Source organism: Sciurus vulgaris (genome assembly GCF_902686455.1).
Source record: "Sciurus vulgaris genome assembly, chromosome: 2".
NCBI lineage: Eukaryota > Metazoa > Chordata > Mammalia > Rodentia > Sciuridae > Sciurus > Sciurus vulgaris.
In genome coordinates, this window is record NC_136462.1 from 195,547,371 (window position 1) to 195,560,297 (window position 12,927).

General features: G+C 45.7%; 1 protein-coding gene and 1 long non-coding RNA gene across 2 annotated transcripts in view; one reads left to right on the plus strand and one right to left on the minus strand.

Annotated features, from left to right (window-relative positions):
* The window catches only part of TSHZ2 (teashirt zinc finger homeobox 2), a 236,373-nt gene that overhangs the window by 86,470 nt on the left and 136,976 nt on the right, over positions 1-12,927 (plus strand). The gene's annotated exons all lie outside the window — the stretch shown is intronic.
* LOC306654418 lies at positions 629-5,058 on the minus strand. The gene is made up of 2 exons (XR_013761960.1): positions 1,912-5,058; positions 629-1,266 (listed from the first exon to the last, which is right to left on the minus strand). It is a non-coding gene; the product is annotated as an uncharacterized lncRNA (long non-coding RNA).

Sequence of the window (12,927 nt, forward strand, 5' to 3'; positions counted from 1 at the left end):
ACTGAAGTGATCTGTCCCCAAATGTCAGTAGTGCCCTTCCTGGAAAGCTCTAGTACACAATAGTGAGTAATGTTGGTCCATGAACGTCCTGAGCTTCCACATTACCGTGGCAACTGGATTCTCCCCTAACCTACACACTCAGACTCAACAGCATCAGGAATGCCATGCTGAGTTGGAGCGTAGTTAGTTCAGGAAATTCTCTTGGCTCTGTTAGATTGAGGGCACCTCTAACATTTCATGCACCCCACATTCCTGGCATCTCTAAAGGAAGATACTATGCAAATACAAGTGCAAAGAGTATCAAGGCAGACAACAAGATCATATTGTTGCAATATTAATGCCTACACTGGAGGTGCCCGAGCTTCCTGTCTTAAAGACAGGCACTTCATCAATAGTCCTGTTTCAACCCCCTCCTCCTTTTATAAGCTTGAACAATAAAGTTGTCCTTCCTAGTTTCCTCATGCCTCATTGCAATAAGAGCACATATTCACCTAACAGATGTTTTATTCCCATCCTTTTTGTAAGAACTCATAAAATCCATAGACTATAGATTTTCATGGGCAGGACACAAAAAATAACTACTTTGCATTTTCCCTTTTCATCTGGGTATTTTTGACACCATCTCTGGAAGTTTCCCCAAGATTCCGCTGATAAGTTGATTTTAGGAACCTGGAAAATATAGGAATTAAGTATGTGAGACTGGGATATTTCCTCCTTGTCTACTGAGGGTTAATAGGCAAATTTGCTAGAAGGGGGCTGCCATTAGCTTTGGAAAAATAAAGGAATATGCTTCTACCTATCTATCCATCCATCATCCATCCATCTTTCATCTTCCATCTTCCATCATCCATCATCCACCATCTACCCATCTATCATTCATCATCCATCTGTCCATCCATCCATCCATTTACCCATTCATCCATCCATCTACCATCCACCCATCCATCCTTTCATCGTCCATCCATCCATCATTCATTCAGCTCCCTATTCTTCCATCACATATGGACAGAGACACAGCTGACATATAACTGATCAAAGATTAGAATTATTTCTAGATATTGGGCTATTGGATAGTTTTTAAACTTTTTTCTTAAAGTTTTCTCTATTGCTTAAACACAGTAAATATGAGTCATTTTCAACAATGAAATTAATTTTAAAGGAAGAGGGATATGGGATGAGCTAATGAATGCTTTTCAAGAGGCCAGGAAAGCTGTTTGGATGGCTGAAAAGAATGCTGCTTCTCTTCTATTGACTCCATTCTGCAAACTGAAAAACAACAGTCTATTTTCAGTTTGGGATCTGGGTTGATTGATGTTACTTTTTTATTCTGAAGTACGTATGTTTAATTATAGTTTTCCACTGACCTCAGTGTCTGTTACTTACACTATACATTAGCTGGAAGTACAGGCTATTAATCATAAGGATTTGTTACAGGATTTCTGTGGGCCAGGATTCTGCTGCATACTTGGAGACATCCAATGAAGTATCTAGCTATGACATGGAATACATAGTATGAGGTGCTTCCATGTTTTTGAATTTCAAATTTCAAGGAATCTGCAGTCTAGCTGCAGAGACAAGACATGAAAAAAATTGATGTACGGTTCCAGGCTTGTCAATGACACATAAGAATGACACCCCTCACCTTTTTAGCATGCCTGGTGAACTCTTACGTATCTTTTGAACCTCTATTCAAATGTCAGTTCCCTAACGGAACCCTCCTTGACTGACTCCTGTGATGTTAGATGTTCCTTCCTTTGAGATTTGTTTCCATATTTTTTACTGTGGCATTATAGTTGATGATGAGATTTGTTGTTGTGTATGTGTACACGCATACAATATGACAATATAATTTGGCTAATATCATTTCCCAGTATTTCCCCTTTCCCTCCTCTCCTTCGATTAAGGTTTTACCTGTCTCATTCTTTGATTGAGAAGTGAAATATTCCCGTTCTTCTCACAGCCCCTTTCTGTACTGAGATGCTTGCTCCACATTGCTGAGATCATGGCCTCACGTCTGTTTCTCCTGGTGGGGTTTGGGCTCCCCAGGGGCCAGGGCCGGGATTTCTTGGTCCAGGTGTTCTCGTGGGGCCTCAGTTCCTCACCTGTTCAGAGTACAAGTCAGAATGGTGTGGGTGTAGCGTGCAGTTGAAAAACGCGAGACATTTGTAGCAGGTAAAACGAGACCGACACTTGGAAAGCTTATGTTAGATAAAAAGTTCAAAGATACACAAATTAACTAGTGAGACAAAACTTATGTAACAATGAACAAATTTAAAAAAAAAAGTGCTGGCTGTGTCTGAGTTTCAGGGACTCAGAGAAATATTCTGATGAGAAGGTGACTTTTTGGAAAATATAGTACTAGTCATGTCCTCAGGAAAAGCTTGGCACATCTCCCCCACACCAGGGAAGGTTCCACGGGCACCCACCAGTGTGTGGCCATGTGGCAGCACAGGTGGGTGTTACCGGTTTCACTTCAGAGATGAGGCAGGGGAGACCCAGGGGCGCGAGTGGCCGGCTGCAGTCACCCAGCTCAGCAGTCAGTGCCCCCGACCTCCCGACGTGCTGTTCAGTGTTTTTCCCACTCAGCCACAGCTGTTTCATGTCCTCCTTTGTCCCTGGTGTTTCCTCCATGTGGAAAGCTTTGAAAATGCTCCAGTCACATTTTGAAACTTCATGACAAAAAATTGAATGTCATCCAAAGCAAAGTTGAGGATTTAAACATCCCTGTCAATCCTGGCTGTCATCACCAGGAGGTTTTTATCCCTACGATAGATGACTGTGATGTGCTGGCCCGAAGGGGCCTGGACTGTTGTCGGGACCCCGATGGGGATCTACTGAGTGGTGCAAATGAACACCAAGGACAGGTAGCCTCCCACCTCTCCACCCCCCTGACCGTGGCTGTCGCGCCTGAGGACGACTCCAGCAGGCATCTCCTCCCGCCGTGTGAGGATCTGTGCAATGGCAGGGAGGGACCTCGGGCTCTCCGTTCAATACATACCGCCTTATTATGACGCTTACATATTTTCAAGCACATACACGACTGGAGGGAAATAAGAAAATAAGCACATGACAGAGACTTACTTCAGACTGTGGAAACCTCCTGTGCCAAGCCAAAGAAAGATGGCAAGTCAGGGATATGAGTTTCTGATACCAGCTAGCCTGGGCAGATGGAGAAGCAAGCAGCAAGTGCAGGGGAGTTTGGATCATGGTCCAGAAACAGGAAGCAGGCCGCTGTGACCGCTGAGAGCCAGGCCTCTCAGAGGCCAAGGAGGGATGGGAATGAGAGGTCCACTGGAGCAGGGCAAGCCACCATCCCCAGGCTGCCAGGGAGCCGTGGGAGTCCTTGGGACGCAGGATCTTTGGTTTTCAAATGGGAAGTCCAGAGCACACCAGGGCAAGCTGGTCACCCGGGGTCAGAGCCGGGTTCCCCAGGGACAGGTGGAATTTGGGCTGCACTCTGCATGCAGTGGAAGCAAGGTCTGTGCTGTGAGCAGGCAGATCCCCCAGCCCATTTCCAGGGAGGTGGAAACACGGGTTCTGTGTCCTTTGGCAAGTCAACCGACTTCTCTTGACTTACTCTCCTCCTTTGTAGCCAGAGCTGGATCCACCAGATGATTCTCAAGGTTCCCTTTAACCCCGAGACACTGTGACGTTGTCCAGTCTGTTCTGTAGACAGGAAAGAGCGGCCAGGGAGTCCTGAGCAAGGGAATAACACAACAAAATGTTTTAAGGAAGATTAATCTGGCAGTAGTTTACAAAACTAGTCACAGCAAGATAGATCTGAAGGAGACGGCTGAACTGTTCCCAACGAGCCAGTCGAGGGATGACGAGAACCCCGACAGTGACAGCAGGAATGACAGGGGGGATGGGAGAGTGGCTGGAGTACCGCTAGCAAGAGCTATTGCAGGGCCTGGTGGCCCGGCCCACACGGCCTACCCCGGGGTTTCCATCCTGTGGTCACATTCTTCTGTTATTTCTAGTTGCCTATCCCTCATCGACACTGGAAATGCAGGGATAAACAAGCCCTGGACTTCCAGAGCTCAGGGGCTCATGGGGACAACCAGCATGCTCTGTATGTTTCAGCTTCATGCCACGAGAGAGATGCGCCATATGCAATGCAAGCCAGGAACGGGGTCCCAGCCCAGCCCGAAGGCCAAGGAAGCTTCCCTGACTCCAGTGGTAGCAAGTCACACAACTGAACCCAAGAGAATACGCTAGGCTGACGGGGGCGGGGGGGGGGGGGGGTTTGCCGGGAAGCTTGATGGCCCAGGAGAAGAGCATCTGGGCACTTGATTCGCCCTCGTGGTGAGGCAGATTCCAAGGACTTAGGAAAGGCCGGAGTGGCTGAGAACTAGACAAGGATCCTGAAAGGGTGGAAAGGGTCCAGCTACCAAGAGGGACTGGCCAACACAGAACCTGTTTAGGCTTCATTCTGAAAGCAGGGGATAGTCACTTACAAACAAGTTAGAAATACAACGTGCGTGTTCAGAATTGTGAATACCTGTATCGGAGAAAAGAGGACTGGGGCTTGGGGGTGAGAAGTGGGGGGGCGAATTTGGGTGGAAAGGCAGGAGAGAGGGAAAGGTGGGGAGTGGACGGACGGGAAAGTAGTCCCCAGGGTATTGAAGGTGAAGGACCAGGAGCTTGGCAGAAAGATCGGGGGAAGAGAGTTCTCCGCAGTTGGGCCCTGAGGGACGCCGTGAGGATGGATTAGTCCTGGAAAAGGGGCGACTGGAGAGCAGAAAAGATGGACAAGGGCGGAGCGTTGGGACCTCTCTGCATGTTAGGACAGATCCGGGATGATCCAGAGATAGAAAGGCCAGGGAGAAGGGAGGAAGGCCCTGGAAGCCAAGCATGAGTCACTCTGCAGGGGTAGTGGAGGTATCAAATACTGCACAGAGGTCACAGAAAAACAAGGCCTGACACGAGGCCAATAAGCGTGGCAACGAATAGATCATTGTTATCTCTGAAAGGGGTTAGTGACTAATGTTTGGATTACATCACCTTGGACAAAATTAATAACAAATTTCCTGAGAGTCCCTTGCAACGATGCGGTGGAAATTGCTGCTCACTCTCCCTGTCTTCTCTGAAATTTTCTTAATATTCGGAACAGTCTAATCTCCTCGAGTACTGGCAGCAGAAAATTGAAATGTGCCTTGTGTACAACGTGGGTGAGTTTCTGTTACCCAAGCTCTCACGTCCACGGTGCTTAGAAGGTCAGCTTCTCCAGTTTGCTCCATGCATGGGCTGGGCCACGTGACGCTCTGAGAGGGAGGCCGTCTGGAAAGGAGTGGAGGGAGACGCGATCCGCGTTTATATCTATCACAGCCCAACCTAGCTCTGCGAAATCCGTGGTTCATGTTTACTGAAGATAGATTCCTCTAAACCCACATCTGAAAACCTGTGAGTGAACCATTTTGCTCTTAGGGAGATTATTCAAAATCAGAACGATAATGAGGATTTCACTATTTCATTTCATTTGTACCTATCCCTTTCAGCGCTAGACATTGTTTGAATAAAAATTTCAAATAGCATTTGGCCCATTGTAGAAAATGTACCCGTTCCAAGATCTAGACAAGATGGACACCTAATAGGTACTCATTCACTATTTCTTAATTACAAAGAAATAAAAGGATATAAAGTAAAACTGGGTTAAAGGAAACCCAGCAAATAATTTTAGATTTGATCTTGAGAACTTAGAAGTTGTAATAGGTTTTAAAATTTTTTCATTTGTTCTAATTAGTTGTACAGCACAGATGCACTTATGCTTTTTGATAAATCATACATACATAGAGTATAATTTCTCATTTTTCTGATTATAGCCGCTCAAACTCACAATAGCTAACTAGTGACCCACCTAGGTGTCCTTCAACAGATGAAATGATAAAGAAAATGTGATATATATATGTGTGTGTGTGTGTATACATATAATAATATATATTAATATATATATTAAAGGTGAGTGATATTCTATCATCTATATATATAATGGAATATCACTCACCTTTAAAGAAGAATGAAATTATGGCATTTGCTGGTAAATACATGGAGTTGGAGAATCTCATGTAATAGGTTTTTTGTCATTGTTGTTGTTTGGTAGCAAGGATTGAACCCAGGGGTGCTTTACTACTGAGCCACATCCCCAACCCTTTGTATTTACTTTTATTTATTTATTTGGTACTAGGGATTGAATCCAGGGATGCTTTATGTCAGAGCTATATCCCTAGCTCCTTTTTACATTTTTTAAAATTTTGAGACAGAGTCTCATCTCACTCAGTTACTTAGGGCCTTGCTAAGTTGCTGAGGCTGGCCTGGAACACGTGATCCTCCTGCCTCAGCCTCCCGAGTCGCGGGATCACAGGGATGTGCCACCGTGCCTCGTTTGCCATGGGTATTTTTAATTGGAGGATCAAATAGTTAGATGACTTTCAAGGTCATCCTGGCTGCATTGTACTGCATGTGCTGGAGTGGAAGCAGGTACCAGGAGGTAGCTAATGCAGTGGCAGGTGAACAAAGGCAGGAGCTTGGCCCAGATGGTGGAAGCAGAGGAGGAGACCAGCAGGTGGGTTGGGAAATACTTAGGGATAAACCTGGCTACCTGTTCAACCTGGGGGCCTGGAAACGTCGACCGGGAGGGGCTTGGGAAGGATGAGAATTATGAACTCCACTTAGGAACCTAGTAGTTTGAGCAATTGTGAGATTTTCAAGAGCCAGGGAGGAGGCCACTAGGGTTCATCTGGGTGCCAGTGAGAGGTTTAGACGTCCCAACTGGAAGTCGTAGCAATGGGGTGCAATGAGTACCTGGCAGTGGGCGAGCCTGTCTGGGGGCCGGCCCTGAGCAAGGCCAGCGTTTCCAGTTGCAAAGGGGAACCGGTGTGCCAAAGAGGCAGAGCAAGCTTTCAAAGACTTAGGGAGAAAAATAAGATAAGACAATTTTCAAGGAGGCAAGAGGGAAGGGGTTAAATCTGCCGAGAGGTCAGGAAGGTGCAAGCTGAAAAAACAACAGAAACAAAATTGCACTGAACTTTAAAAGGCAGAGCTCCTGGGTGAGCCCTGCAAAGCATTCTCGGTAGACCAGTGGGAGGAGAAGCCAGACCGGGTGGGTTGAAAAATCAATGGGCTCCGGAAGGCAGAGACAACAGCATGACACCGTACGTGGGTTGCCAGACAGTGGTTACCATGTGGACAGTGACAAGCCAAAAGGCAGGAGGTTAATCTCCAGACCGTGTGCAAAACCCTCTGAGAGCACTGTGCTCTGCATGAAGCACCCTCGTGCTACAGCGACAGAACAAGCCGGTGTCTTAGGAATCCCAAGGGGAAAGCGGGGATTCAAAGGCTCAAGGCTTCAGAAGCTCGAATTCCAAAGCTTTGCCCTGTGCCGGATCCTCTTGGTGTTAGGGACTGGTAGTGTGCCCAAACAAGTGCGTGTCCACTGGCCCCATACTGGTAATAAAGCGATGAGCATTGAATAGATACTAATGACCATGAACTGCACGTGGACCCTGTGCCCTGTGTCATCTCACCTCAATTTCTACAGCAGCACCCATAGATAGTGTCTCCAGCCTCTTTTTACAGAGGGGCTACAGAAGGTCACAGAGGTTGAACCCTAAGTTCCAGTGCACGCAGGCGTAAGTCAAGCCATGATTCCTATTGGTCGGACTCCGAAGCCCCTATTAGGTTATGGGGTCTCTTCTAATTACTGCCCGAGGAGAACTTGTTGCCTGGCTAACCATAATCTGACGATTTTCTAAATCTGTTTAATTTACCTAATTTGATAAGAAACTTTGAGACTTTGAAAGCAATTACAGAGAATTATTTGTATCTTAAATGAGTTAATATACCCAGAGCCCTTATGGCGCCGGACACATGGAGAGCCCCGTGTGCATGCCATCTTGTAGCACTCACTAAAAGGCTCTGGAACGAACTCCATCTGCCATTCTCCTGTGCTGACCAAGCATTGTGCATAGTGATACCAGTTTCCCCCAAGAGCAGCTAAAATTCTGCTTCTTACTGAATAGTTTTCAACTTAAGGAAAAGGATGGTGTTTCCTGCCTTTGTTTTTAATCTCTTTATAGGAAATGATATTGTTATAGGCAAGGACAGAGGTGCGGTGTGCAAACATCTAACAAATGCACGAGTTGCCTGTTAGCATTGCAGGGAAGCCCGCGAGCCCTCTCGTTTTAGTTGATCCAAAACAGCAAAGGAATGAACGCCCTAAGTCCCCCCCCAGGTATCTGGGCTTACTTGGGGTTACCTCAGGAATCGACCCTGCTTGAGGACCCTCTGTGTATTTACCGACATTAGCTTATCAACGGTTGGTAACACAGCCTGTTCTGCTATAATGCCTCTTTTGAAAATATGAATTTTCCCAACACGATTGATACGTTTTCTGTAAATGGTGGATTTTTTGCCTTTGCGTGTGCAACTTTGTGGGGAAACACTGAGCAAACTCAGAAAACTGCACCCAGACAACCCAAACCATATCAATTCACAAAAGCGAGAATGCTCACACCTCAAACGTCCACCGCCTACCTCCGTTTACCAGGTGTGCTAAAAGCTACACCCTTCCGTACCTGGTGTTACGACTTCCTTTTGGATCCCAGATGCCCCTACCACCATTTCATAGCAGCTCACAGACTTCAGTCCTTCCAACACCCCATTTCTACAGGTCTCTTCAGGCCAAGTGCCATATTTATCAAGGCAGTTATGTGTTTTCTTAACCACTGAATGTGTGAAACAGTGCTACCACTTTTGTTGAAATCCTGTTTTTTCTTATACGCTATTGACATGAGCATTGTGTCCCAACTCCATTTGTTTGTACAAATTGTATGTTTTCTATTGTGCCATTTGGAAAATTATGGTCCATTGTAGAAACACCCATGTACTTAATAGCAGAACGGATGATAAATAAGTCCAGAGCAGATATTATTATTCTTACTCCTTGTTCAGAAAATAAGCTCAAAGAAGATGAGTCACTTACCCAGGATCACCCATTGCTGACTCCATGCTTCTTGAATCCCTTCAACCCCCTTCTCTTAACACCCCTAAATAGCCTCAAAGTACATTGAACTGGACAGTTGCTGCCAGCCAACTTCAAGAGGATGAAAATAAGAATCTTCCAGGAAAGATTTAAAAAAAAAAAGTTTTTTTTTTAAAAAAACTTTCATTCAAAATGACCCTCACAAGTATCTGAACGGTCTGTGTATTTTTAAAATCATGCAGGCATTCCCTTTTGTACATGCTAAATAAGCCTCACTCAGCTCACATGTTAATAAATTTTTCTCATTTGTGAGAGTTGCTGAATAGAGTCAGCGAATTGTTTTGCTCAGTAGGTGGTGGAGCAATAATACAGAAGTCTCCTGATTAAGTAGACTCGGAGCCTCTTATCGTTCTCACCGAGTGGGAGGCACCATTAGTAGTAAAAGTAATTACCTGTGTAGGCCACGCTGATTGCATCGAGTACCTACGACATGCCACACAGATAGTCGTCTCCATTTCAGAGCCTCTTAAGAGATCTTCATTTGACATTTATAAAAATTTTACATTTTAAGCCAAAGTGCATTATTTTTGGAAAACATTGTGTTAGCTGGGTGAACAAATTTTTTAAACCTCTTGAGAGACTGTGCCCTGGTTATCCCTTTGTAAGTGGCAGCTGCCAGGCGTGCCAAAAAAGTTGGAAATGATAAGTTATCTAAATGTTAAAGAATCTATTTGGTAAGAGTTGATTTTGCGTGGGGGCGAAAAACCTGTGCTTTCATCTATGAAATCACAAAGTCCATTATGTGAAACTGCTGAGTACTTAACGCAGTAATTCGTAAGAAATTGTCCATGCCAGATCTTGTTAAAGGTTGTGTTGGATAGTTTCACTAAACTTCACATTCTTCTCGGATGGGGATATCAGGAACAGTGTGCTCGGTGAGATGGGGGCAAAGCCAGAGATTTGACACTTCCTGGTACTAACTCAGGAAAAACTTCCACCAAGGGGTTTTGGAAGCTGGAGATCTCTCCAAGCTTTCCAGGGGCAAGATGCCCACAGCCAGCTCCCCTCTTCCTGGATGAAATGGGTAGGTATGCAGCTGTGCCTGCCAAGTCCAGTTCTGATGCAGGGCCACAGCCGAGTTCCTGATGCATCTGCATTTACAGTGCAGAATTCCAGTCGCAGCCCAGTGACTCACAGGACACCACGCTGTGCCGTTTGCCAGTTTTGCCTTCAATATATTTATCAGCCTTGCTTTATTCCAGTAGCCCCCAAAGGTTGCTTTCCCTAGGTAAGCAGGTAAGACACTCTTTGTAAAATTGGCACTTGCGCTTTAGGCTTGTAAATAGTTTCCGAGTTAATAGGCCAGCAAAAAATTATCTTGAAGGTTCACATTTGTGTTGCTGTGGCCGGTAAGATCGGGGGTAGAAGTCCTGCACTCACTGCCCCGGCTCCTCCTTTTCACCAATACCCGGATCAGAAAGCTAAAAGGTGTGATTGGTCATCTGATGAAAAGAGCAGACAGGTTTCAAAGTCAGACAGACAGATTCAAATCCTGTTCCTAGACCATTCTAATCGTCCCAGCTTCGTCAAGTTCAAACCCTGTTGTCATTTACACCAGCTACGAGACCACTAATTACTTATCAGTTTCTTCATTTGTAAACTGGGCACAGAAGTAATGCTTTCTTCATCGTATTATTATAAAATCTAAATCAAATGAAAGAGTATGGGCATTTCTTTTATTTACCGGAAGGCATTCTGAACACCTCTGGTTTCCGGAGGTTACCCTGAAGAAGAAAGAATGGGGTCGTGCTTTGACATCTATTGTTTTACAACTCTCTCTTTTGCCATTTGATTTTTTTTTTTCTTCTTTTTTCTTTTTGGGTGCTGGCAATTGACCCCGGGGGTGTTATACCACTGAGCTGTACCCCCAGCCCTTTTTAATTTTTTACTTTTGAGACAGTCTAAGTTGCCCAGGCTGGCTTTAAACTACGATCCTCCTGCTTCAGACTCTTGAGATGCTGGGATTACGGGGATGTGCCGCTCTGCCTGGCCCCATCTGAATTTTTAACTTCAAGTATTTATTGTTTTAAAAAAAATCCCGTTTCTTTTAATACAATTTAACTTGTCCTGGGTAAAATCATCAAGCTCCTTTATTATTTGTTATTTTGTCCTTTAGACTACTCTGATTTAAAAAACACTAAAATATTATTAAAATTAAATGAGATACTATAACCCAGGTGTTTTTCATATAGCCCATCACGGAATTAAACATTAATCAAATGTACCCTAAGCCGTCATGCCACGTCCCGAACTACAAAGCTCCCATAACCCAAAAATGGCCAGGAAGAGCCCAGTAGCAGCGGCTCAGATTGGGCAATGCTGTCATTCTGATTTGAGGCCCCAGAATCAAGAGCGAGGGGTTATGTATTGGTTAAATTGCTTTATAATGAATTGTGGAGAACTCTCGGAATTACTTTTGTACTGGGAATTACATTGTATTAAAGAGTATTTGAAGCAGGTTGGAGTTTTCAGTGCACTTTTTTTTTTTTCCACTGAGATTTTTTTCACTGTTTTGGAATAAGTCATGTTGACAGTCAACCTAAGAATATGTCACTAGCCTAAACTGAGTGATGCTGTTGTCCACGCAGAGGACAAATGACTAATCCGTCCGCTAACCTTCCTGCTTGGTTAGTGAGGAACCCCTGATTGTAGGTGGAATTTTTTAGCCAGCTCGACTCTTCATTTCATGTCGCATTTTTGTGGTCACAGACTCTTCCCTGTTCTCACTCCTTCCTTTGCCCGCCTGTCTTCCCTGATCCCTAAGCACCCATTCTCTATTTTAAAGCCAGAATTCAAACTCAGTGCATGCTTTTCATATGCAAGGACCTTTGACCAAGACCCAAAGCAAGACTGGAACTAATGTTTCTCTTGGGTTAATGCAATTTATTTCCCAGGTACATTGCAGCTTTTTTCTTTTTTCCTGCGACAGACACTGAAGAGTTTCCTTTACTAGATTCTGTGTCTGTGTGCAAGCCTGTGTCTCCACTGAGCTCCGCTTCTCTGCAGAATGGATGGCGCTGGGCGTATCACAGACCTGAGGAACTCAGCCCTGTGCTGGCTCCTAGTGGGTTTCTCAGGTACCACCACTGTTCCACCATTAGTGGCAACTTCTGTGTGTTACAGAGACTCTGGAGTGTGACCCAAGCTCTAGGGGAAGCGTGAGCAGTCAACCCAGGATGCCTGCACGGTGGCGGTGGTGCTAGGGAAGACAAAACTTGGGCGTGGAGCCGCGTCCCTTATGAGCACGCGCTTACATGCCAGACTTGCGTCAAGGTACAGCACGTGTTACTGTACTGATCCCCTTTCGGGGACAGAGAAATGGAGGCTCCAAAAGAAGGCAAGGTCTGCCCCTCCCCAGGTGAATACAGTTCATATTCAAACCCAGGTGTCCAGAGCCCATGGTCCTAATCATAAGCCCAGAGTGATCCAGAGGCAGAAATGTTCCTGGCTCCAAGTCAGGCACATTCCTGAGTTAAGGCCCCTCAGAGTCTCCCTGAATGTTCCCAGTACTCCCCACGTGCACTGAGTTGGTGGTAGGAATCCGGGCTCTGAGTCACAAGCCTGGCCAACCTTCCTGAGGGCTCCTTGGGGCTCTCCTCTCCAGCCGCACCGATGCCCACCTGACCTCCAGAGCCAGGTCGCCGTGCAGGTGGCCACACTCAGGCCCATCTCTTCCCACCCTGGTGCTATCTGACATCAGTCACCTGCTCGAAGGCCGTGTCCTCTAGTCTGGGCGTCTTTGCAGCGGTGGGTGCTGCTGAGCGTCCACTGCTTGTCTCAATTAAAGTTCTCTATATCCTAAGGAAGAACGTGTCTCTTCTAGAAGAAATGAGTTAGGGTAGCCAAATCATGACAGAAGGGAGCCACGTAGAGGGGCGACCAAGGGG